The sequence below is a fragment of the Mesoplodon mirus genome (assembly GCF_964341445.2).
Source record: "Mesoplodon mirus genome assembly, chromosome: 10".
Lineage (NCBI taxonomy): Eukaryota > Metazoa > Chordata > Mammalia > Artiodactyla > Ziphiidae > Mesoplodon > Mesoplodon mirus.
The window spans coordinates 76713269-76739528 of NC_138986.1; the positions used below are offsets into that span (position 1 = coordinate 76713269).

At 43.2% G+C, this 26260-nt stretch overlaps 1 long non-coding RNA gene across 1 annotated transcript in view; it reads right to left on the reverse strand.

Annotated features, from left to right (window-relative positions):
- Positions 1-14918, reverse strand: part of LOC309811521 — a 147770-nt gene extending 132852 nt beyond the window's left edge. Inside the window, exon 1 of the long non-coding RNA XR_016039682.1 lies at positions 14632-14918. This is a non-coding gene — a long non-coding RNA (uncharacterized lncRNA). The remainder of the gene's footprint in view (positions 1-14631) is intronic.
- Between the last annotated feature and the right edge of the window lie 11342 nt (positions 14919-26260).

The window sequence follows — 26260 nt, forward strand, 5'->3', positions numbered from 1 at the left end:
ACCTTTCCTTTGGTGAACCATAAGTTTGTTTAATGAATCTGTGATTGCCCTTCTCCGTGGAAATATCTGCCCTGGTATCCATTTTTAGGTAACACCTATAAGTGATATGATATGATATGTGTCTTTCACTTTCTGACTTACTACAAGTCACGTGATTACTTCTAGACTCATCTACGGTGCTGCAAATGGCATTGTGTCCTTTTTTCCCTTGGCTTCTCTTCTGCCTTAGCGGGGTCCATTTTCAACAATGTGATTCCCTGAGGGTTGTGGATTAGCTGACCTGGGCAGCCTTACCCTGCCGGCCCGCCCTCCCAAGGTGTGCCTCGTTGAGGTCAATATAAACAGCGCTCCAGGCAGCAATAGCCCCAGAAGCTGTGCCTGACTCCATATTCTCTGCCCCGTCAGCAGTCTCGGGGCTGTGCTGGTGGGAGGGAGTGAGGGGCCACAGCTTTGTGGGTGGCCCGGTGTGAGTGGGGTCCTGCTGGCCTCTCTGCAGGAGTTGTCAGGCTGCCGCCTGTAAAGAAGAGGTTGTGTCACCCATACCTTCCGCTGGAATTTCTCTCCGGACAGAGGTTAGGAAGGAAAAAAGCAGTGGGGGCCGGGACAGGAGGGGTATCTCAGGCAGGGCAATGGAAAGCTTCTGGGAGAGCGCCCGGGGCCAGGACCACCCTGGCTGGCCTGCAGGCACCAAGTTGGCCTGCGTGCTGTCGCTGGTGTGGCTCCACGGTCCTTCCTCTAGGCTTTCAAGCCCTTGTACATATTCAGGTGTTTTACCTGGAAAGGGTGGGAACAGTTCAGCAGAAGCTGGCCTGGGGCTCAGCTCACCTTTACTCACAGATGCCTCGGCATGGTCCCCCAGCTTTGCAATGAGGACGCTCCTTGCGTGGGGGGTGGGTTGATGGCTGTATGGGAGATGCTTCCCCACCTCTGACCAATTTCAGAATTGTTTACCACTGGAGCAAGTGCCCTGATAGGGTTTTCCTGTGTATAACTCGTGGGTTCAGGTTTTTTTTTTCTTTTATGGTTCAAGTTAGATTTTATTCCTCTTTTTTGTATTTATAGATAGAAGCATGGAAATAATTCATTCCTATAAATACATCTGTGTGACGGGAAGAACTTTTTTCTGTTTTATTTTTAAATTTTATTTTTTAAAATTTTGAAATTTAATTTTATTTATTTTTTTTATACAGCACTTTATTTTTAGTTATGTGTTTTATGCATATACATATACACAGGTCAATCCTAAACTCCCAACTCATCCCACCACCAACACCCCATGGCTTCCCACACTTGGTGTCCATACGTTTGTTCTCTACCTCTGTGTCTCTATTTCTTCCCTGCAAACCAGTTCATCTGTACCATTTGTAGGCTCCACATATATGCATTAATATACAATATTTGTTTTCCTCTTTCTGACTTACTTCATTCTGTATGACAGTCTCTCGATCCATCGATGTCTCTACAAATGACCCAGTTGCATTCCTTTTTATGGCCGAGTAATATTCCATTTCATATATGTACCACATCTTTATCCATTCATCTGTCTGTGGGCATTTAGGGTGCTTCCATTACCTGGCTATTGTAAATAGTGCAGCAATGAATATTGTGGTGAATGTGCCTTTTTGAAATACGGTTTTCTCTGGGTATATGCCCAGAAGTGGGATTGCTGGATCAGATGGTAATTATATTTCTAGTTTTTTTAAGGAAACTCCATACTGTTCTCCATAGTGACTGTATCAATTTACATTCCCACCAATAGTGGAAGAGGGATCCTTTTGTCCACAGCCTGCCCAGAATTGGTTGTTTGTAGATTTTCTGATGATGCCGATTTTAACAGGTGTGAGGTGAAACCTCATTGTAGTTTTGATTTGCATTTCTCTGATAATTAGTGCTGTTGAGCAGCTTTTCATGTGCATCTTGGCCATCTCTGTGTCTCCTTTGAAGAAACGTCTCTTTAGATCTTCTGCCCATTTTTTTTGGTTGTTTGTTTTTTTAATATTAAGCTGCATGAGGTGTTTATATATATTGGAGATTAAACCTCTGTCCATTGATTCGTCTGCAACGATTTTCGCCCAGTCTGAGGGATGCCTTTTTCCATTCCCGTGTTTTTTAACAAAAAAGGAAAGAAAGGAAAAGAAGCAGAACACTAATATGCGTAAAATATGCCTTTTGAAACAGTCGTTTTGAAATATGGACGTCCTTTGAATATTTTGGTCGATATGTGACCCCAGGATTTGTTTTCAGGGCAGGTGTCATTTATAGGCCTGCAATGATTTTGAATATCAACTGACCATTAGCGTTGGGATTAAAGCTGCTGTTGTGTGAAACGGCCATAAGGTGGCAGCAGTTCACCCTTACCAAATCTGGTTACTAGGGCAAGAGAGCCTCAGTGGAAGTGGTGTTCTAGATTGGAGTTTAGAATGGAATGTGCCAAGAGAAATCCCCTCACGTTTGTCTCACTACTTCTTGTTCGTGTTTTTAATTTATTTTTTTATTTTTTCTTACAGCAAGTTTGATTACAATGTTTGGCTTGTTGTAGGTGTGGAAGATGTGGTTCTTTTACACATATACAGATGTCTGTTCTTCCTGGGATCCTTTTCCCATGTACGTTATGACAGAATGTTGAGTAGTCCTCTCTTGGTATTCTGTAGGTCTTTGGTGATTATATATGTCACCTGTGTTTGTATATGTCTGTTAACCCCGATATCGTAATGAAACCAATCCTCACACCTTTCCATTGGTGAACCATAAGTTTGTTTAATGAATCTGTGATTGCCCTTCTCCGTGGAAATATCTGCCCTGGTATCCATTTTTAGGTAACACCTATAAGTGATATGATATGATATGTGTCTTTCACTTTCTGACTTACTACAAGTCACGTGATTACTTCTAGACTCATCTACGGTGCTGCAAATGGCATTGTGTCCTTTTTTCCCTTGGCTTCTCTTCTGCCTTAGCAGGGTCCATTTTCAACAATGTGATTCCCTGAGCGTTGTGGATTAGCTGACCTGGGCAGCCTTACCCTGCTGGCCCGCCCTCCCCAGGTGTGCCTCGTTGAGTTCAATATAAACAGCGCTCCAGGCAGCAATAGCCCCTGAAGCTGTGCCTGACTCCATATTCTCTGCCCCGTCAGCAGTCTCGGGGCTGTGCTGGTGGGAGGGAGTGAGGGGCCACAGCTTTGTGGGTGGCCCGGTGTGAGTGGGGTCCTGCTGGCCTTTCTGCAGGAGTTGCCAGGCTGCCGCCTGTAAAGAAGAGGTTGTGTCACCCATACCTTCCGCTGGAATTTCTCTCCGGACAGAGGTTAGGAAGGAAAAAAGCAGTGGGGGCCGGGACAGGAGGGGTATCTCAGGCAGGGCAATGGAAAGCTTCTGGAAGAACGCCCGGGGCCAAGACCACCCTGGCTGGCCTGCAGGCACCAAGTTGGCCTGCGTGCTGTCACTGGTGTGGCTCCACGTTCCTTCCTCTAGGCTTTCAAGCCCTTGTACATATTCAGGTGTTTTACCTGGAAAGGGTGGGAACAGTTCAGCAGCAGCTGGCCTGGGGCTCAGCTCACGTTTACTCACAGATGCCTCGGCACGGTCCCCCAGCTTTGCAATGAGGAAGCTCCTTGCGTGGGGGGTGGGTTGATGGCTGTATGGGAGATGCTTCCCCACCTCTGACCAATTTCAGAATTGTTTACCACTGGAGCAAGTGCCCTGATAGGATTTTCCTCTGTATAACTCGTGGGTTCAGATTTTTTTTTCTTTTATGGTTCAAGTTAGATTTTATTCCTCTTTTATGTATTTATAGATATAAACATGGAAATAATTCATTCCTATAAATACATCTGTGTGACGGGAAGAACGTTTTTCTGTTTTATTTTTAAATTTTATTTTTTAAAATTTTGAAATTTAATTTTATTTATTTTTTTAATACAGCACGTTATTATTAGTTATGTATTTTATGCATATACCTGTACACAGGTCAATCCCAATCTCCCAACTCATCCCACCACCAACACCCCATGGCTTCCCACACTTGGTGTCCATACGTTTGTTCTCTACCTCTGTGTCTCTATTTCTTCCCTGCAAACCAGTTCATCTGTACCATTTTTAGGCTCCACATATATGCGTTAATATACAATATTTGTTTTCCTCTTTCTGACTTACTTCATTCTGTATGACAGTCTCTCGATCCATCGATGTCTCTACAAATGACCCAGTTTCATTCCTTTTTATGGCCGAGTAATATTCCATTTCATATATGTACCACATCATTATCCATTCATCTGTCTGTGGGCATTTAGGGTGCTTCCATTACCTGGCTATTGTAAACAGTGCTGCAATGAATATTGTGGTGAATGTGCCTTTTTGAAATACGGTTTTCTCTGGGTATATGCCCAGAAGTGGGATTGCTGGATCAGATGATAATTCTATTTCTAGTTTTTTTAAGGAAACTCCATACTGTTCTCCATAGTGACTGTATCAATTTACTTTCCCACCAATAGTGGAAGAGGGATCCTTTTGTCCACAGCCTCCCCAGAATTGGTTGTTTGTAGATTTTCTGATGATGCCGATTCTAACAGGTGTGAGGTGAAACCTCATTGTAGTTTTGATTTGCATTTCTCTGATAATTAGTGCTGTTGAGCAGCTTTTCATGTGCGTCTTGGCCATCTCTGTGTCTCCTTTGAAGAAACGTCTCTTTAGATCTTCTGCCCATTTTTTTTGGGTTGTTTGTTTTTTTAATATTAAGCTGCATGAGCTGTTTATATATATTGGAGATTAAACCTCTGTCCATTGATTCGTCTGCAACGATTTTCGCCCATTCTGAGGGATGCCTTTTTCCATTCCCGTGTTTTTTAACAAAAAAGGAAAGAAAGTAAAAGAAGCAGAACACTAATGTGCGTAAAATATGCCTTTTGAAACGGTCGTTTTGAAATATGGACGTCCTTTGAATATTTTGGTCGATATGTGACCCCAGGAATTGTTTTCAGGGCAGGTGTCATTTATAGGACTGCAATGATTTTGAATATCAACTGACCATTAGCGTTGGGATTAAAGCTGCTGTTGTGTGAAACGGCCACAAGGTGGCAGCAGTTCACCCTTACCAAATCTGGTTACTAGGGCAAGAGAGCCTCAGTGGAAGTGGTGTTCTAGATTGGAGTTTAGTATGGAATGTGCCAGGAGAAAGCCCCTCACGTTTGTCTCACTACTTCTTGTTCGTGTTTTTAATTTAATTTTTTTATTTTTTATTACAGCAAGTTTGATTACAATGTTTGGCTTGTTGTAGGTGTGGAAGATGTGGTTCTTTTACACATATACAGATGACTGTTCTTTTTGGGATCCTTTTCCCATGTACGTTATGACAGAATGTTGAGTAGTCCTCTCTTGGTATTCTGTAAGTGTTTGCTGATTATATATGTCACCTGTGTTTGTATATGTCTGTTAACCCCGATATCGTAATGAAACCAATCCTCACTCCTTTCCTTTGGTGAACCATAAGTTTGTTTAATGAATCTGTGATTGCCCTTCTCCGTGGAAATATCTGCCCTGGTATCCATTTTTAAGTAACACCTATAAGTGATATGATATGATATGTGTCTTTCACTTTCTGACTTACTACAAGTCACGTGATTACTTCTAGACTCATCTACGGTGCTGCAAATAGCATTGTGTCCTTTTTTCCCTTGGCTTCTCTTCTTCCTTAGAAGGGACCATTTTCAACAACGTGATTCCCTGAGGGTTGTGGATTAGCTGACCTGGGCAGCCTTACACTGCCGGCCCACCCTCCCCAGGTGTGCCTCGTTGAGGTCAATATAAACAGCGCTCCAGGCAGCAATAGCCCATGTAGCTGTGTGTGACTCCATATTCTCTGCTCCGTCAGCAGTCTCGGGGCTGAGCTGCTGAGAGGGAGTGAGGGGCCACAGATTTGTGGGTGGCCCGGTGTGAGTGGGGTTCTGCTGGCCTTTCTGCAGGAGTTGCCAGGCTGCCGCCTGTAAAGAAGAGGTTGTGTCACCCATACCTTCCACTGGAATTTCTATCTGGACAGAGGTGAGGAAGGAAAAAAGCAGTGGGGGCCGGGACACGAGGGGTATCTCAGGCAGGGCAATGGAAAGCTTCTGGAAGAGCGCCCGGGGCCAGGACCACCCTGGCTGGCCTGCAGGCACCAAGTTGGCCTGCGTGCTGTTGCTGGTGTGGCTCCACTGTCCTTCATCTAGGCTTTCAAGCCCTTGTACATATTCAGGTGTTTTACCTGGAAAGGGTGGGAACAGTTCAGCAGCAGCTGGCCTGGGGCTCAGCTCACGTTTACTCACAGATGCCTCGGCACGGTTCCCCAGCTTTGCAATGAGGACGCTCCTTGCGTGAGTGGTGGGTTGCTGGCTGTATTGGAGATGGTTCCCCACCTCTGACCAATTTCAGAATTGTTGACCGCTGGAGCAAGGGCCGTGATAGGGTTTTCCTCTGTATAACTCGTGGGTTCACTTTTTTTTCTTTTATCGTTCAAGTTAGATTTTATTCCTCTTTTATGTATTTATAGATATAAGCATGGAAATAATTCATTCCTATAAATACATCTGTGTGACGGGAAGAACTTTTTTCTGTTTTATTTTTAAATTTAATTTTTTAAAATTTTGAAATTTAATTTTATTTATTTTTTTATACAGCACGTTATTATTAGTTATGTATTTTATGCATATACATGTATACAGGTCAATCCCAAACTCCCAACTCATCCCACCACCACCACCCCATGGCTTCCCACACTTGGTGTCCATACGTTTGTTCTCTACCTCTGTGTCTCTATTTCTTCCCTGCAAACCAGTTCATCTGTACCATTTTTAGGCTCCACATATATGCATTAATATACAATATTTGTTTTCCGCTTTCTGACTTACTTCATTCTGTATGACAGTCTCTCGATCCATCGATGTCTCTACAAATGACCCAGTTTCTTTCCTTTTTATGGCCGAGTAATATTCCATTTTATATATGTACCACATCTTTATCCATTCATCTGTCTGTGGGCATTTAGGTTTCTTCCATTACCTGGCTATTGTAAATAGTGCTGCAACGAACATTGTGGTGAACGTTCCTTTTTGAAATACAGTTTTCTCTGGGTATATGCCCAGAAGTGGGATTGCTGGATCAGATGGTAATTCTATTTCTAATTTTTTTAAGGAAACTCCATACTGTTCTCCATAGTGACTGTATCAATTTACATTCCCACCAATAGTGGAAGAGGGCTCCTTTTGTCCACACCCTCCCCAGAATTGGTTGTTTGTAGATTTCCTGATGATGCTGATTCTAACAGGTGTGAGGTGATACCTCATTGTAGTTTTGATTTGCATTTCTCTAATAATTAGTGCTGTTGAGCAGCTTTTCATGTGCGTCTTGGCCATCTCTGTGTCTCCTTTGAAGAAACGTCTCTTTAGATGTTCTGCCCATTTTTTTGGGTTGTTTGTTTTTTTAATATTAAGCTGCATGAGCTGATTATATATATTGGAGATTAAACCTCTGTCCATTGATTCGTCTTCAACGATTTTCGCCCATTCTGAGGGATGCCTTTTTCCATTCCTGTGTTTTTTAACAAAAAAGGAAAGAAAGGAAAAGAAGCAGAACACTAATGTGCGTAAAATATGCCTTTTGAAACGGTCGTTTTGAAATATGGACGTCCTTTGAATTTTTTGGTCGATATGTGACCCCTGGATTTGTTTTCAGGGCAGGTGTCATTTACAGGCCTGCAATGATTTTGAATATCAACTGACCATTAGCGCTGGGATTAAAGCTGCTGTTGTGTGAAACGGCCACAAGGTGGCAGCAGTTCACCCTTACCAAATCTGGTTACTAGGGCAAGAGAGCCTCAGTGGAAGTGGTGTTCTAGATTGGAGTTTAGAATGGAATGTGCCAGGAGAAAGCCCCTCACGTTTGTCTCACTACATCTTGTTCGTGTTTTTAATTTAAATTTTTATTTTTTATTACAGCAAGTTTGATTACAATGTTTGGCTTGTTGTAGGTGTGGAAGATGTGGTTCTATTACACATATACAGATGTCTGTTCTTCCTGGCATCCTTTTCCCATGTACGTTATGACAGAATGTTGAGTAGTCCTCTCTTGGTATTCTGTAGGTCTTTGGTGATTATATATGTCACCTGTGTTTGTATATGTCTGTTAACCCCGATATTGTAATGAAACCAATCCTCACACCTTTCCATTGGTGAACCATAAGTTTGTTTAATGAATCTGTGATTGCCCTTCTCCGTGGAAATATCTGCCCTGGTATCCATTTTTAGGTAACACCTATAAGTGATATGATATGATATGTGTCTTTCACTTTCTGACTTACTACAAGTCACGTGATTACTTCTAGACTCATCAACCGTGCTGCAAATGGCATTGTGTAATTTTTTTCCTTGGCATCTCTTCTGCCTTAGCGGGGTCCATTTTCAACCATGTGATTCCCTGAGGGTTGTGGATTAGCTGACCTGGGCAGCCTTACCCTGCCGGCCCGCCCTCCCCAGGTGTGCCTCGTTGAGGTCAATATAAACAGAGCTCCAGGCAGCAATAGCCCCTGAAGCTGTGCCTGACTTCATATTCTCTGCCCCGTCAGCAGTCTCGGGGCTGTGCTGGTGGGAGGGAGTGAGGGGCCACAGCTTTGTGGGTGGCCCGGTGTGAGTGGGGTTCTGCTGGCCTTTCTGCAGGAGTTGCCAGGCTGCCACCTGTAAAGAAGAGGATGTGTCACCCATACCTTCCGCTGGAATTTCTCTCCGGACAGAGGTGAGGAAGGAAAAAAGCAGTGGGGGCAGGGACAGGAGGGGTATCTCAGGCAGGGAAATGGAAAGCTTCTGGAAGAGCGCCAGGGTCCAGGACCACCCTGGCTGGCCTGCAGGCACCAAGTTGACCTGCGTGCTGTCGCTGGTGTGGCTCCACGGTCCTTCCTCTAGGCTTTCAAGCCCTTGTACATATTCATGTGTTTTACCTGGAAAGGGTGGGGACAGTTCAGCAGAAGCTGGCCTGGGTCTCAGCTCACGTTTACTCACAGATGCCTCGGCACGGTCCCCCAGCTTTGCAATGAGGACGCTCCTTGCGTGGGGGGTGGGTTGATGGCTGTATGGGAGATGCTTCCCCACCTCTGACCAATTTCAGAATTGTTTACCACTGGAGCAAGTGCCCTGATAGGATTTTCCTCTGTATAACTCGTGGGTTCAGGTTTTTTTTTTCTTTTATGGTTCAAGTTAGATTTTATTCCTCTTTTATGTATTTATAGATATAAGCATGGAAATAATTCATTCCTATAAATACATCTGTGTGATGGGAAGAACTTTTTTCTGTTTTATTTTTAAATTTTATTTTTTAAAATTTTGAAATTTAATTTTATTTATTTTTTTTATACAGCACGTTATTATTAGTTATGTATTTTATGCATATACATGTATACAGGTCAATCCCAAACTCCCAACTCATCCCACCACCACCACCCCATGGCTTCCCACACTTGGTGTCCATACGTTTGTTCTCTACCTCTGTGTCTCTATTTCTTCCCTGCAAACCAGTTCATCTGTACCATTTATAGGCTCCACATATATGCGTTAATATACAATATTTGTTTTCCTCTTTCTGACTTACTTCATTGTGTATGACAGTCTCTCGATCCATCGATGTCTCTACAAATGACCCAGTTTCATTCCTTTTTATGGCCGAGTAATATTCCATTTCATATATGTACCACATCTTTATCCATTCATCTGTCTGTGGGCATTTAGGTTGCTTCCATTACCTGGCTATTGTAAATAGTGCTGCAACGAACTTTGTGGTGAATGTGTCTTTTTGAAATACGGTTTTCTCTGGGTATATGCCCACAAGTGGGATTGCTGGATCAGATGGTAATTCTATTTCTAGTTTTTTTAAGGAAACTCCATACTGTTCTCCATAGTGACTGTATCAATTTACATTCCCACCAATAGTGGAAGAGGGCTCCTTTTGTCCACACCCTCCCCAGAATTGGTTGTTTGTAGATTTTCTGATGATAACGATTCTAACAGGTGTGAGGTGATACCTCATTGTAGTTTTGATTTGCATTTCTCTGATAATTAGTTCTGTTGAGCAGCTTTTCATGTGCGTCTTGGCCATCTCTGTGTCTCCTTTGAAGAAACGTCTCTTTAGATCTTCTGCCCAATTTTTTTGGGGATGTTTTTTTTTTAATATTAAGCTGCATGAGCTGTTTATATATATTGGAGATTAAACCTCTGTCCATTGATTCGTCTGCAACGATTTTCGCCCATTCTGAGGGATGCCTTTTTCCATTCCCGTGTTTTTTAACAAAAAAGGAAAGAAAGGAAAAGAAGCAGAACACTAATGTGCGTAAAATATGCCTTTTGAAACGGTCGTTTTGAAATATGGACGTCCTTTGTATTTTTTGGTCGATATGTGACCCCAGGATTTGTTTTCAGGGCAGGTGTCATTTACAGGCCTGAAATGATTTTGAATATCAACTGACCATTAGCATTGGGATTAAAGCTGCTGTTGTGTGAAACGGCCACAAGGTGGCAGCAGTTCACCCTTACCAAATCTGGTTACTAGGGCAAGAGAGCCTCAGTGGAAGTGGTGTTCTAGATTGGAGTTTAGAATGGAATGTGCCAGGAGAAAGCCCCTCACGTTTGTCTCACTACTTCTTGTTCGTGTTTTTAATTTATTTTTTTTATTTTTTATTACAGCAAGTTTGATTACAACGTTTGGCTTGTTGTAGGTGTGGAAGATGTGGTTGTTTTACACATATACAGATGTCTGTTCTTCCTGGGATCCTTTTCCCATGTACGTTATGACAGAATGTTGAGTAGTCCTCTCTTGGTATTCTGTAGGTCTTTGGTGATTATATATGTCACCTGTGTTTGTAGATGTTTGTTAACCCCGATATCGTAATGAAACCAATCCTCACACCTTTCCTTTGGTGAACCATAAGTTTGTTTAATGAATCTGTGATTGCCCTTCTCCGTGGAAATATCTGCCCTGGTATCCATTTTTAGGTAACACCTATAAGTGATATGATATGATATGTGTCTTTCACTTTCTGACTTACTACAAGTCACGTGATTACTTCTAGACTCATCTACGGTGCTGCAAATTGCATTGTGTCCTTTTTTCCCTTGGTTTCTCTTCTGCCTTAGCGGGGTCCATTTTCAACAATGTGATTCCCTGAGGGTTGTGGATTAGCTGACCTGGGCAGCCTTACCTGCCGGCCCGCCGTCCCCAGGTGTGCCTCGTTGAGGTCAATATAAACAGCGCTCCAGGCAGCAATAGCCCCTGAAGCTGTGCCTGACTCCATATTCTCTGCCCCGTCAGCAGTCTCGGGGCTGTGCTGGAGGGAGGGAGTGAGGGGCCACAGCATTGTGGGTGGCCCGGTGTGAGTGGGGTTCTGCTGGCCTTTCTGCAGGAGTTGCCAGGCTGCCGCCTGTAAAGAAGAGGTTGTGTCACCCATACCTTCCGCTGGAATTTCTCTCCGGACAGAGGTGAGGAAGGAAAAAAGCAGTGGGGGCCGGGACAGGAGGGGTATCTCAGGCAGGGCAATGGAAAGCTTCTGGAAGAGCGCCCGGGGCCAGGACCACCCTGGCTGGCCTGCAGGCACCAAGTTGGCCTGCGTGCTGTCGCTGGTGTGGCTCCACGGTCCTTCCTCTAGGCTTTCAAGCCCTTGTACATATTCAGGTGTTTTACCTGGAAAGGGTGGGAACAGTTCAGCAGCAGCTGGCCTGGGGCTCAGCTCACGTTTACTCACAGATGCCTCGTCATGGTCCCCCAGCTTTGCAATGAGGACGCTCCTTGCGTGGGGGGTGGGTTGATGGCTGTATGGGAGATGCTTCCCCACCTCTGATCAATTTCAGAATTGTTTACCACTGGAGCAAGTGCCCTGATAGGGTTTTCCTCTGTATAACTCGTGGGTTCAGGTTTTTTTTTTCTTTTATGGTTCAAGTTAGATTTTATTCCTCTTTTATGTATTTATAGATAGAAGCATGGAAATAATTCATTCCTATAAATACATCTGTGTGACGGGAAGAACTTTTTTCTGTTTTATTTTTAAATTTTATTTTTTAAAATTTTGAAATTTAATTTTATTTATTTTTTTTATACAGCACTTTATTTTTAGTTATGTGTTTTATGCATATACATGTACACAGGTCAATCCTAAACTCCCAACTCATCCCACCACCAACACCCCATGGCTTCCCACACTTGGTGTCCATACGTTTGTTCTCTACCTCTGTGTCTCTATTTCTTCCCTGCAAACCAGTTCATCTGTACCATTTGTAGGCTCCACATATATGCATTAATATACAATATTTGTTTTCCTCTTTCTGACTTACTTCATTCTGTATGACAGTCTCTCGATCCATCGATGTCTCTACAAATGACCCAGTTGCATTCCTTTTTATGGCCGAGTAATATTCCATTTCATATATGTACCACATCTTTATCCATTCATCTGTCTGTGGGCATTTAGGGTGCTTCCATTACCTGGCTATTGTAAATAGTGCTGCAATGAATATTGTGGTGAATGTGCCTTTTTGAAATACGGTTTTCTCTGGGTATATGCCCAGAAGTGGGATTGCTGGATTAGATGGTAATTATATTTCTAGTTTTTTTAAGGAAACTCCATACTGTTCTCCATAGTGACTGTATCAATTTACATTCCCACCAATAGTGGAAGAGGGATCCTTTTGTCCACAGCCTCCCCAGAATTGGTTGTTTGTAGATTTTCTGATGATGCCGATTCTAACAGGTGTGAGGTGAAACCTCATTGTAGATTTGATTTGCATTTCTCTGATAATTACTGCTGTTGAGCAGCTTTTCATGTGCATCTTGGCCATCTCTGTGTCTCCTTTGAAGAAACGTCTCTTTAGATCTTCTGCCCATTTTTTTTTGGTTGTTTGTTTTTTTAATATTAAGCTGCATGAGGTGTTTATATATATTGGAGATTAAACCTCTGTCCATTGATTCGTCTGCACCGATTTTCACCCAGTCTGAGGGATGCCTTTTTCCATTCCCGTGTTTTTTAACAAAAAAGGAAAGAAAGGAAAAGAAGCAGAACACTAATGTGCGTAAAATATGCCTTTTGAAACAGTCGTTTTGAAATATGGACGTCCTTTGAATATTTTGGTCGATATGTGACCCCAGGATTTGTTTTCAGGGCAGGTGTCATTTATAGGCCTGCAATGATTTTGAATATCAACTGACCATTAGCGTTGGGATTAAAGCTGCTGTTGTGTGAAACGGCCACAAGGTGGCAGCAGTTCACCCTTACCAAATCTGGTTACTAGGGCAAGAGAGCCTCAGTGGAAGTGGTGTTCTAGATTGGAGTTTAGAATGGAATGTGCCAAGAGAAATCCCCTCACGTTTGTCTCACTACTTCTTGTTCGTGTTTTTAATTTATTTTTTTATTTTTTCTTACAGCAAGTTTGATTACAATGTTTGGCTTGTTGTAGGTGTGGAAGATGTGGTTCTTTTACACATATACAGATGACTGTTCTTCCTGGGATCCTTTTCCCATGTACGTTATGACAGAATGTTGAGTAGTCCTCTCTTGGTATTCTGTAGGTCTTTGGTGATTATATATGTCACCTGTGTTTGTATATGTCTGTTAACCCCGATATCGTAATGAAACCAATCCTCACACTTTTCCATTGGTTAACCATAAGTTTGTTTAATGAATCTGTGATTGCCCTTCTCAGTGGAAATATCTGCCCTGGTATCCATTTTTAGGTAACACCTATAAGTGATATGATATGATATGTGTCTTTCACTTTCTGACTTACTACAAGTCACGTGATTACTTCTAGACTCATCTACGGTGCTGCAAATGGCATTGTGTCCTTTTTTCCCTTGGCTTCTCTTCTGCCTTAGCGGGGTCCATTTTCAACAATGTGATTCCCTGAGGGTTGTGGATTAGCTGACCTGGGCAGCCTTACCCTGCCGGCCCGCCCTCCCCAGGTGTGCCTCGTTGAGGTCAATATAAACAGCGCTCCAGGCAGCAATAGCCCCTGAATCTGTGCCTGACTCCATATTCTCTGCCCCGTCAACAGTCTCGGGGCTGTGCTGGTGGGAGGGAGTGAGGGGCCAGAGCTTTGTGGGTGGCCCGGTGTGAGTGGGGTTCTGCTGGCCTTTCTGCAGGAGTTGCCAGGCTGCCGCCTGTAAAGAAAAGGCTGTGTCACTCATACCTTCCGCTGGAATTTCTCTCCGGACAGAGGTGAGGAAGGAAAAAAGCAGTGGGGGCCGGGACAGGAGGGGTATCTCAGGCAGGGCAATGGAAAGCTTCTGGAAGAGCGCCCGGGCCCAGGACCACCCTGGCTGGCCTCCAGGCACCAAGTTGGCCTGCGTGCTGTCGCTGCTGTGGCTCCACGGTCCTTCCTCTAGGCTTTCAAGCCCTTGTACATATTCAGGTGTTTTACCTGGAAAGGGTGGGAACAGTTCAGCAGCAGCTGGCCTGGGGCTCAGCTCACGTTTACTCACAGATGCCTCGGCACGGTCCCACAGCTTTGCAATAAGGACGCTCCTTGCGTGGGGGGTGGGTTGATGGTTGTATGGGAGATGGTTCCCCACCTCTGACCAATTTCAGAATTGTTTACCACTGGAGCAAGTGCCCTGATAGGGTTTTCCTCTGTATAACTCGTGGGTTCAGGTTTTTTTTTCTTTTATGGTTCAAGTTAGATTTTATTCCTCATTTATGTATTTATAGATATAAACATGGAAATAATTCATTCCTATAAATACATCTGTGTGACGGGAAGAACATTTTTCTGTTTTATTTTTACATTTTATTTTTTAAAATTTTGAAATTTAATTTTATTTATTTTTTTTATACAGCACGTTATTATTAGTTATGTATTTTATGCATATACATGTATACAGGTCAATCCCAAACTCCCAACTCATCCCACCACCACCACCCCATGGCTTCCCACACTTGGTGTCCATACGTTTGTTCTCTACCTCTGTGTCTCTATTTCTTCCCTGCAAACCAGTTCATCTGTACCATTTTTAGGCTCCACATATATGCGTTAATATACAATATTTGTTTTCCTCTTTCTGACTTACTTCATTCTGTATGACAGTCTCTCGATCCATCGATGTCTCTACAAATGACCCAGTTTCATTCCTTTTTATGGCCGAGTAATATTCCATTTCATATATGTACCACATCTTTATCCATTCATCTGTCTGTGGGCATTTAGGTTGCTTCCATTACCTGGCTATTGTAAATAGTGCTGCAACGAACTTTGTGGTGAATGTGTCTTTTTGAAATACGGTTTTCTCTGGGTATATGCCCACAAGTGGGATTGCTGGATCAGATAGTAATTCTATTTCTAGTTTTTTTAAGGAAACTCCATACTGTTCTCCATAATGACTGTATCAATTTACATTCCCACCAATAGTGGAAGAGGGCTCCTTTTGTCCACACCCTCCCCAGAATTGGTTGTTTGTAGATTTTCTGATGATAACGATTCTAACAGGTGTGAGGTGATACCTCATTGTAGTTTTGATTTGCATTTCTCTGATAATTAGTGCTGTTGAGCAGCTTTTCATGTGCGTCTTGGCCATCTCTGTGTCTCCTTTGAAGAAACGTCTCTTTAGATCTTCTGCCCATTTTTTTGGATTGTTTGTTTTTTTAATATTAAGCTGCATGAGCTGTTTATATATATTGGAGATTAAACCTCTGTCCATTGATTCGTCTGCAATGATTTTCGCCCATTCTGAGGGATGCCTTTTTCCATTCCCGTGTTTTTTAACAAAAAAGGAAAGAAAGGAAAAGAAGCAGAACACTAATGTGCGTAAAATATGCCTTTTGAAACGGTCGTTTTGAAATATGGACGTCCTTTGAATTTTTTGGTCGATATGTGACCCCAGGATTTGTTTTCAGGCAGGTGTCATTTACAGGCCTGCAATGATTTTGAATATCAACTGACCATTAGCGTTGGGATTAAAGCTGCTGTTGTGTGAAACGGCCACAAGGTGGCAGCAGTTCACCCTTACCAAATCTGGTTACTAGGGCAAGAGAACCTCAGTGGAAGTGGTGTTCTAGATTGGAGTTTAGAATGGAATGTGCCAGGAGAAAGCCCCTCACGTTTGTCTCACTACTTCTTGTTCGTGATTTTAATTGATTTTTTTATTTTTTATTACAGCAAGTTTGATTACAACGTTTGGCTTGTTGTAGGTGTGGAAGATGTGGTTCTTTTCCACATATACAGATGTCTGTTCTTCCTGGGATCCTTTTCCCATGTACGTTATGTCAGAATGTTGAGTAGTCCTCTCTTGGTATTCTGTAGGTCTTTGGTGATTATATATGTCACCTGTGTTTGTATATGTCTGTTAACCCCGATATCGTAATGAAACCAATCCTCACACATTTCCATTGGTGAACCATAAGTTTGTTTAATGAATCTGTGATTGCCCTTCTCCGTGGAAATATCTGCCCTGGTATCCATTTTTAGGTAACACCTATAAGTGATATGATATGATATGTGTCTTTCACTTTCTGACTTACTACAAGTCACGTGATTACTTCTAGACTCATCTACGGTGCTGCAAATGGCATTGTGTCCTTTTTTCCCTTGGCTTCTCTTCTGCCTTAGCGGGGTCCATTTTCAACAATGTGATTCCCTGAGGGTTGTGGATTAGCTGACCCGGGCAGCCTTACCCTGCCGGCCCGCCGGCCCCAGGTGTGCCTAGTTGAGGTCAATATAAACAGCGCTCCAGGCAGCAATAGCCCCTGAAGCTGTGCCTGACTCCATATTCTCTGCCCCGTCAGCAGTCTCGGGGCTGTGCTGGTGAGAGGGAGTGAGGGGCCAGAGCTTTGTGGGTGGCCCAGTGTGAGTGGGGTTCTGCTGGCCTTTCTGCAGGAGTTGCCAGGCTGCCGCCTGTAAAGAAGAGGCTGTGTCACCCATACCTTCCGCTGGAATTTCTCTCCGGACAGAGGTGAGGAAGGAAAAAAGCAGTGGGGGCCGGGACAGGAGGGGTATCTCAGGCAGGGCAATGGAAAGCTTCTGGAAGAGCGCCCGGGGCCAGGACCACCCTGGCTGGCCTCCAGGCACCAAGTTGGCCTGCGTGCTGTCGCTGGTGTGGCTCCACGGTCCTTCCTCTAGGCTTTCAAGCCCTTGTACATATTCAGGTGTTTTACCTGGAAAGGGTGGGAACAGTTCAGCAGCAGCTGGCCTGGGGCTCAGCTCACGTTTACTCACAGATGCCTCGGCACGGTCCCCCAGCTTTGCAATGAGGACGCTCCTTGCGTGGGGGGTGGGTTGATGGTTGTATGGGAGATGGTTCCCCACCTCTGACCAATTTCAGAATTGTTTACCACTGGAGCAAGTGCCCTGATAGGGTTTTCCTCTGTATAACTCGTGGGTTCAGGTTTTTTTTTTCTTTTATGGTTCAAGTTAGATTTTATTCCTCTTTTATGTATTTATAGATATAAGCATGGAAATAATTCATTCCTATAAATACATCTGTGTGACGGGAAGAACATTTTTCTGTTTTATTTTTAAATTTTATTTTTTAAAATTTTGAAATTTAATTTTATTTATTTTTTTTATACAGCACGTTATTATTAGTTATGTATCTTATGCATATACATGTATACAGGTCAATCCCAAACTCCCAACTCATCCCACCACCACCACCCCATGGCTTCCCACACTTGGTGTCCATACGTTTGTTCTCTACCTCTGTGTCTCTATTTCTTCCCTGCAAACCAGTTCATCTGTACCATTTTTAGGCTCCACATATATGCGTTAATATACAATATTTGTTTTCCTCTTTCTGACTTACTTCATTCTGTATGACAGTCTCTCGATCCATCGATGTCTCTACAAATGACCCAGTTTCATTCCTTTTTATGGCCGAGTAATATTCCATTTCATATATGTACCACATCTTTATCCATTCATCTGTCTGTGGGCATTTAGGTTGCTTCCATTACCTGGCTATTGTAAATAGTGCTGCAACGAACTTTGTGGTGAATGTGTCTTTTTGAAATACGGTTTTCTCTGGGTATATGCCCACAAGTGGGATTGCTGGATCAGATGGTAATTCTATTTCTAGTTTTTTTAAGGAAACTCCATACTGTTCTCCATAGTGACTGTATCAATTTACATTCCCACCAATAGTGGAAGAGGGCTCCTTTTGTCCACACCCTCCCCAGAATTGGTTGTTTGTAGATTTTCTGATGATAACGATTCTAACAGGTGTGAGTTGATACCTCATTGTAGTTTTGATTTGCATTTCTCTGATAATTAGTTCTGTTGAGCAGCTTTTCATGTGCGTCTTGGCCATCTCTGTGTCTCCTTTGAAGAAACGTCTCTTTAGATCTTCTGCCCAATTTTTTTTGGGATGTTTGTTTTTTTAATATTAAGCTGCATGAGCTGTTTATATATATTGGAGATTAAACCTCTGTCCATTGATTCGTCTGCAAGGATTTTCGCCCATTCTGAGGGATGCCTTTTTCCATTCCCGTGTTTTTTAACAAAAAAGGAAAGAAAGGAAAAGAAGCAGAACACTAATGTGCGTAAAATATGCCTTTTGAAACGGTCGTTTTGAAATATGGATGTCCTTTGAATTTTTTGGTCGATATGTGACCCCAGGATTTGTTTTCAGGGCAGGTGTCATTTACAGGCCTGAAATGATTTTGAATATCAACTGACCATTAGCGTTGGGATTAAAGCTGCTGTTGTGTGAAACGGCCACAAGGTGGCAGCAGTTCACCCTTACCAAATCTGGTTACTAGGGCAAGAGAGCCTCAGTGGAAGTGGTGTTCTAGATTGGAGTTTAGAATGGAATGTGCCAGGAGAAAGCCCCTCACGTTTGTCTCACTACTTATTGTTCGTGTTTTTAATTTATTTTTTTATTTTTTATTACAGCAAGTTTGATTACAACGTTTGGCTTGTTGTAGGTGTGGAAGATGTGGTTCTTTTACACATATACAGATGTCTGTTCTTCCTGGGATCCTTTTCCCATGTACGTTATGACAGAATGTTGAGTAGTCCTCTCTTGGTATTCTGTAGGTCTTTGGTGATTATATATGTCACCTGTGTTTGTAGATGTCTGTTAACCCCGATATCGTAATGAAACCAATCCTCACACCTTTCCTTTGGTGAACCATAAGTTTGTTTAATGAATCTGTGATTGCCCTTCTCCGTGGAAATATCTGCCCTGGTATCCATTTTTAGGTAACACCTATAAGTGATATGATATGATATGTGTCTTTCACTTTCTGACTTACTACAAGTCACGTGATTACTTCTAGACTCATCTACGGTGCTGCAAATGGCATTGTGTCCTTTTTTCCCTTGGCTTCTCTTCTGCCTTAGCGGGGTCCATTTTCAACAATGTGATTCCCTGAGGGTTGTGGATTAGCTGACCTGGGCAGCCTTACCCTGCCGGCCCGCCCTCCCCAGGTGTGCCTCGTTGAGGTCAATATAAACAGCGCTCCAGGCAGCAATAGCCCCTGAATCTGTGCCTGACTCCATATTCTCTGCCCCGTCAGCAGTCTCGGGGCTGTGCTGGTGGGAGGGAGTGAGGGGCCACAGCATTGTGGGTGGCCCGGTGTGAGTGGGGTTCTGCTGGCCTTTCTGCAGGAGTTGCCAGGCTGCCGCCTGTAAAGAAGAGGTTGTGTCACCCATACCTTCCGCTGGAATTTCTCTCCGGACAGAGGTGAGGAAGGAAAAAAGCAGTGGGGGCCGGGACAGGAGGGGTATCTCAGGCAGGGCAATGGAAAGCTTCTGGGAGAGCGCCCGGGGCCAGGACCACCCTGGCTGGCCTGCAGGCACCAAGTTGGCCTGCGTGCTGTCGCTGGTGTGGCTCCACGGTCCTTCCTCTAGGCTTTCAAGCCCTTGTACATATTCAGGTGTTTTACCTGGAAAGGGTGGGAACAGTTCAGCAGCAGCTGGCCTGGGGCTCAGCTCACGTTTACTCACAGATGCCTCGGCACGGTTCCCCAGCTTTGCAATGAGGACGCTCCTTGCGTGGGTGGTGGGTTGCTGGCTGTATTGGAGATGGTTCCCCACCTCTGACCAATTTCAGAATTGTTGACCGCTGGAGCAAGGGCCGTGATAGGGTTTTCCTCTTTATAACTCGTGGGTTCACTTTTTTTTCTTTTATCGTTCAAGTTAGATTTTATTCCTCTTTTATGTATTTATAGATATAAGCATGGAAATAATTCATTCCTATAAATACTTCTGTGTGACGGGAAGAACTTTTTTCTGTTTTATTTTTAAATTTAATTTTTTAAAATTTTGAAATTTAATTTTATTTATTTTTTTATACAGCACGTTATTATTAGTTATGTATTTTATGCATATACATGTATACAGGTCAATCCCAAACTCCCAACTCATCCCACCACCACCACCCCATGGCTTCCCACACTTGGTGTCCATACGTTTGTTCTCTACCTCTGTGTCTCTATTTCTTCCCTGCAAACCAGTTCATCTGTACCATTTTTAGGCTCCACATATATGCATTAATATACAATATTTGTTTTCCGCTTTCTGACTTACTTCATTCTGTATGACAGTCTCTCGATCCATCGATGTCTCTACAAATGACCCAGTTTCTTTCCTTTTTATGGCCGAGTAATATTGCATTTTATATATGTACCACATCTTTATCCATTCATCTGTCTGTGGGCATTTAGGTTGCTTCCATTACCTGGCTATTGTAAATAGTGCTGCAACGAACATTGTGGTGAACGTTCCTTTTTGAAATACAGTTTTCTCTGGGTATATGCCCAGAAGTGGGATTGCTGGATCAGATGGTAATTCTATTTCTAATTTTTTTAAGGAAACTCCATACTGTTCTCCATAGTGACTGTATCAATTTACATTCCCACCAATAGTGGAAGAGGGCTCCTTTTGTCCACACCCTCCCCAGAATTGGTTGTTTGTAGATTTCCTGATGATGCCGATTCTAACAGGTGTGAGGTGATACCTCATTGTAGTTTTGATTTGTATTTCTCTAATAATTAGTGCTGTTGAGCAGCTTTTCATGTGCGTCTTGGCCATCTCTGTGTCTCCTTTGAAGAAACGTCTCTTTAGATGTTCTGCCCATTTTTTTGGGTTGTTTGTTTTTTTAATATTAAGCTGCATGAGCTGATTATATATATTGGAGATTAAACCTCTGTCCATTGATTCGTCTGCAACGATTTTCGCCCATTCTGAGGGATGCCTTTTTCCATTCCTGTGTTTTTTAACAAAAAAGGAAAGAAAGGAAAAGAAGCAGAACACTAATGTGCGTAAAATATGCCTTTTGAAACGGTCGTTTTGAAATATGGACGTCCTTTGAATTTTTTGGTCGATATGTGACCCCAGGATTTGTTTTCAGGGCAGGTGTCATTTACAGGACTGCAATGATTTTGAATATCAACTGACCATTAGCGCTGGGATTAAAGCTGCTGTTGTGTGAAACGGCCACAAGGTGGCAGCAGTTCACCCTTACCAAATCTGGTTACTAGGGCAAGAGAGCCTCAGTGGAAGTGGTGTTCTAGATTGGAGTTTAGAATGGAATGTGCCAGGAGAAAGCCCCTCACGTTTGTCTCACTACATCTTGTTCGTGTTTTTAATTTAAATTTTTATTTTTTATTACAGCAAGTTTGATTACAATGTTTGGCTTGTTGTAGGTGTGGAAGATTTGGTTCTATTACACATATACAGATGTCTTTTCTTCCTGGGATCCTTTTCCCATGTACGTTATGACAGAATGTTGAGTAGTCCTCTCTTGGTATTCTGTAGGTCTTTGGTGATTATATATGTCACCTGTGTTTGTATATGTCTGTTAACCCCGATATTGTAATGAAACCAATCCTCACACCTTTCCATTGGTGAACCATAAGTTTGTATAATGAATCTGTGATTGCCCTTCTCCGTGGAAATATCTGCCCTGGTATCCATTTTTAGGTAACACCTATAAGTGATATGATATGATATGTGTCTTTCACTTTCTGACTTACTACAAGTAACGTGAGTACTTCTAGATTCATCTACGGTGCTGCAAATGGCATTGTGTACTTTATTCCCTTGGCTTCTCTTCTGCCTTAGCGAGGTCCATTTTCAACAATGTGATTCACTGAGGGTTGTGGATTAGCTGACCTGTGCAGTCTTACCTGCCGGCCCGCCCTCCCCAGGTATGCCTCGTTGAGGTCAATATAAACAGAGCTCCAGGCAGCAATAGCCCCTGAAGCTGTGCCTGACTCCATATTCTCTGCCCCGTCAGCAGTCTCGGGGCTGTGCTGGTGGGAGGGAGTGAGGGGCCACAGCTTTTTGGGTGGCCCGGTGTGAGTGGGGTTCTGCTGGCCTTTCTGCAGGAGTTGCCAGGCTGCCGCCTGTAAAGAAGAGGATGTGTCACCCATATCTTCTGCTGGAATTTCTCTCCGGACAGAGGTGAGGAAGGAAAAAAGCAGTGGGGGCCGGGACAGGAGGGGTATCTTAGGCAGGGCAATGGAAAGCTTCTGGAAGAGCGCCCGGGGACATGACCACCCTGGCTGGCCTGCAGGCACCAAGTTGGCCTGCGTGCTGTCGCTGGTATGGCTCCACGGTCCTTCCTCTAGTCTTTCAAGCCCTTGTATATATTCAGGTGTTTTACCTGGAAAGGGTGGGCACAGTTCAGCAGCAGCTGGCCTGGGGCTCAGCTCACGTTTACTCACAGATGCCTCGGCATGGTTCCCCAGCTTTGCAATGAGGACACTCCTTGCGTGGGGGGTGGGTTGCTGGCTGTATGGGAGATGGTTCCCCACCTCTGACCAATTTCAGAATTGTTGACCGCTGGAGCAAGTGCCGTGATAGGGTTTTCCTCTGTATAACTCGTGGGTTCACTTTTTTTTTCTTTTATCGTTCAAGTTAGATTTTATTCCTCTTTTATCTATTTATACATATAAGCATGGAAATAATTCATTCCTATAAATACATCTGTGTGACGGGAAGAACTTTTTTCTGTTTTATTTTTAAATTTTATTTTTTAAAATTTTGAAATTTAATTTTATTTATTTTTTTTATACAGCACGTTATTATTAGTTATGTATATTATGCATATACATGTATACAGGTCAATCCCAAACTCCCAACTCATCCCACCACCACCACCCCATGTCTTCCCAAACTTGGTGTCCATACGTTTGTTCTCTACCTCTGTGTCTCTATTTCTTCCCTGCAAACCAGTTCATCTGTACCATTTTTAGCCTCCACATATATGCTTTACTATACAATACTTGTTTTCCGCTTTCTGACTTACTTCATTCTGTATGACAGTCTCTCGATCCATCGATGTCTCTACAAATGACCCAGTTTCATTCCTTTTTATGGCCGAGTAAGATTCCAATTTATATATGTACCACATCTTTATCCATTCATCTGTCTGTGGGCATTTAGGTTGCTTCCATTACCTGGCTATTGTAAATAGTGCTGCGACGAACATTGTGGTGAATGTGCCTTTTTGAAATACGGTTTTCTCTGGGTATATGCCCAGAAGTGGGATTGCTGGATCAGATGGTAATTCTATTTCTAGTTTTTTTAAGGAAACTCCATACTGTTCTCCATAGTGACTGTATCAATTTACATTCCCACCAATAGTGGAAGAGGGCTCCTTTTGTCCACACCCTCCCCAGAATTGGTGGTTTGCAGATTTTCTGATGATGCCGATTCTAACAAGTGTGAGGTGATACCTCATTGTAGTTTTGATTTGCATTTCTCTGATAATTAGTTCTGTTGAGCAGCTTTTCATGTGCGTCTTGGCCATCTCTGTGTCTCCTTTGAAGAAACGTCTCTTTAGATCTTCTGCCCAATTTTTTTTGGGATGTTTGTTTTTTTAATATTAAGCTGCATGAGCTGTTTATATATATTGGAGATTAAACCTCTGTCCATTGATTCGTCTGCAACGATTTTCGCCCATTCTGAGGGATGCCTTTTTCCATTCCCGTGTTTTTTAACAAAAAAGGAAAGAAAGGAAAAGAAGCAGAACACTAATGTGCGTAAAATATGCCTTTTGAAACGGTCGTTTTGAAATATGGACGTCCTTTGAATTTTTTGGTCGATATGTGACCCCAGGATTTGTTTTCAGGGCAGGTGTCATTTACAGGCCTGAAATGATTTTGAATATCAACTGACCATTAGCATTGGGATTAAAGCTGCTGTTGTGTGAAACGGCCACAAGGTGGCAGCAGTTCACCCTTACCAAATCTGGTTACTAGGGCAAGAGAGCCTCAGTGGAAGTGGTGTTCTAGATTGGAGTTTAGAATGGAATGTGCCAGGAGAAAGCCCCTCACGTTTGTCTCACTACTTCTTGTTCGTGTTTTTAATTTATTTTTTTTATTTTTTATTACAGCAAGTTTGATTCCAACGTTTGGCTTGTTGTAGGTGTGGAAGATGTGGTTGTTTTACACATATACAGATGTCTGTTCTTCCTGGGATCCTTTTCCCATGTACGTTATGACAGAATGTTGAGTAGTCCTCTCTTGGTATTCTGTAGGTCTTTGGTGATTATATATGTCACCTGTGTTTGTAGATGTCTGTTAACCCCGATATCGTAATGAAACCAATCCTCACACCTTTCCTTTGGTGAACCATAAGTTTGTTTAATGAATCTGTGATTGCCCTTCTCCGTGGAAATATCTGCCCTGGTATCCATTTTTAGGTAACACCTATAAGTGATATGATATGATATGTGTCTTTCACTTTCTGACTTACTACAAGTCACGTGATTACTTCTAGACTCATCTACGGTGCTGCAAATGGCATTGTGTCCTTTTTTCCCTTGGCTTCTCTTCTGCCTTATCGGGGTCCATTTTCAACAATGTGATTCCCTGAGGGTTGTGGATTAGCTGACCTGGGCAGCCTTACACTGCCGGCCCGCCCTCCCAAGGTGTGCCTCGTTGAGGTCAATATAAACAGCGCTCCAGGCAGCAATAGCGCCAGAAGCTGTGCCTGACTCCATATTCTCTGCCCCGTCAGCAGTCTCGGGGCTGTGCTGGTGGGAGGGAGTGAGGGGCCACAGCTTTGTGGGTGGCCCGGTGTGAGTGGGGTCCTGCTGGCCTCTCTGCAGGAGTTGCCAGGCTGCCGCCTGTAAAGAAGAGGTTGTGTCACCCATACCTTCCGCTGGAATTTCTCTCCGGACAGAGGTTAGGAAGGAAAAAAGCAGTGGGGGCCGGGACAGGAGGGGTATCTCAGGCAGGGCAATGGAAAGCTTCTGGGAGAGCGCCCGGGACCAGGACCACCCTGGCTGGCCTGCAGGCACCAAGTTGGCCTGCGTGCTGTCGCTGGTGTGGCTCCACGGTCCTTCCTCTAGGCTTTCAAGCCCTTGTACATATTCAGGTGTTTTACCTGGAAAGGGTGGGAACAGTTCAGCAGAAGCTGGCCTGGGGCTCAGCTCACGTTTACTCACAGATGCCTCGGCATGGTCCCCCAGCTTTGCAATGAGGACGCTCCTTGCGTGGGGGGTGGGTTGATGGCTGTATGGGAGATGCTTCCCCACCTCTGACCAATTTCAGAATTGTTTACCACTGGAGCAAGTGCCCTGATAGGGTTTTCCTCTGTATAACTCGTGGGTTCAGGTTTTTTTTTTCTTTTATGGTTCAAGTTAGATTTTATTCCTCTTTTTTGTATTTATAGATAGAAGCATGGAAATAATTCATTCCTATAAATACATCTGTGTGACGGGAAGAAATTTTTTCTGTTTTATTTTTAAATTTTATTTTTTAAAATTTTGAAATTTAATTTTATTTATTTTTTTTATACAGCACTTTATTTTTAGTTATGTGTTTTATGCATATACATGTACACAGGTCAATCCTAAACTCCCAACTCATCCCACCACCAACACCCCATGGCTTCCCACACTTGGTGTCCATACGTTTGTTCTCTACCTCTGTGTCTCTATTTCTTCCCTGCAAACCAGTTCATCTGTACCATTTGTAGGCTCCACATATATGCATTAATATACAATATTTGTTTTCCTCTTTCTGACTTACTTCATTCTGTATGACAGTCTCTCGATCCATCGATGTCTCTACAAATGACCCAGTTGCATTCCTTTTTATGGCCGAGTAATATTCCATTTCATATATGTACCACATCTTTATCCATTCATCTGTCTGTGGGCATTTAGGGTGCTTCCATTACCTGGCTATTGTAAATAGTGCAGCAATGAATATTGTGGTGAATGTGCCTTTTTGAAATACGGTTTTCTCTGGGTATATGCCCAGAAGTGGGATTGCTGGATCAGATGGTAATTATATTTCTAGTTTTTTTAAGGAAACTCCA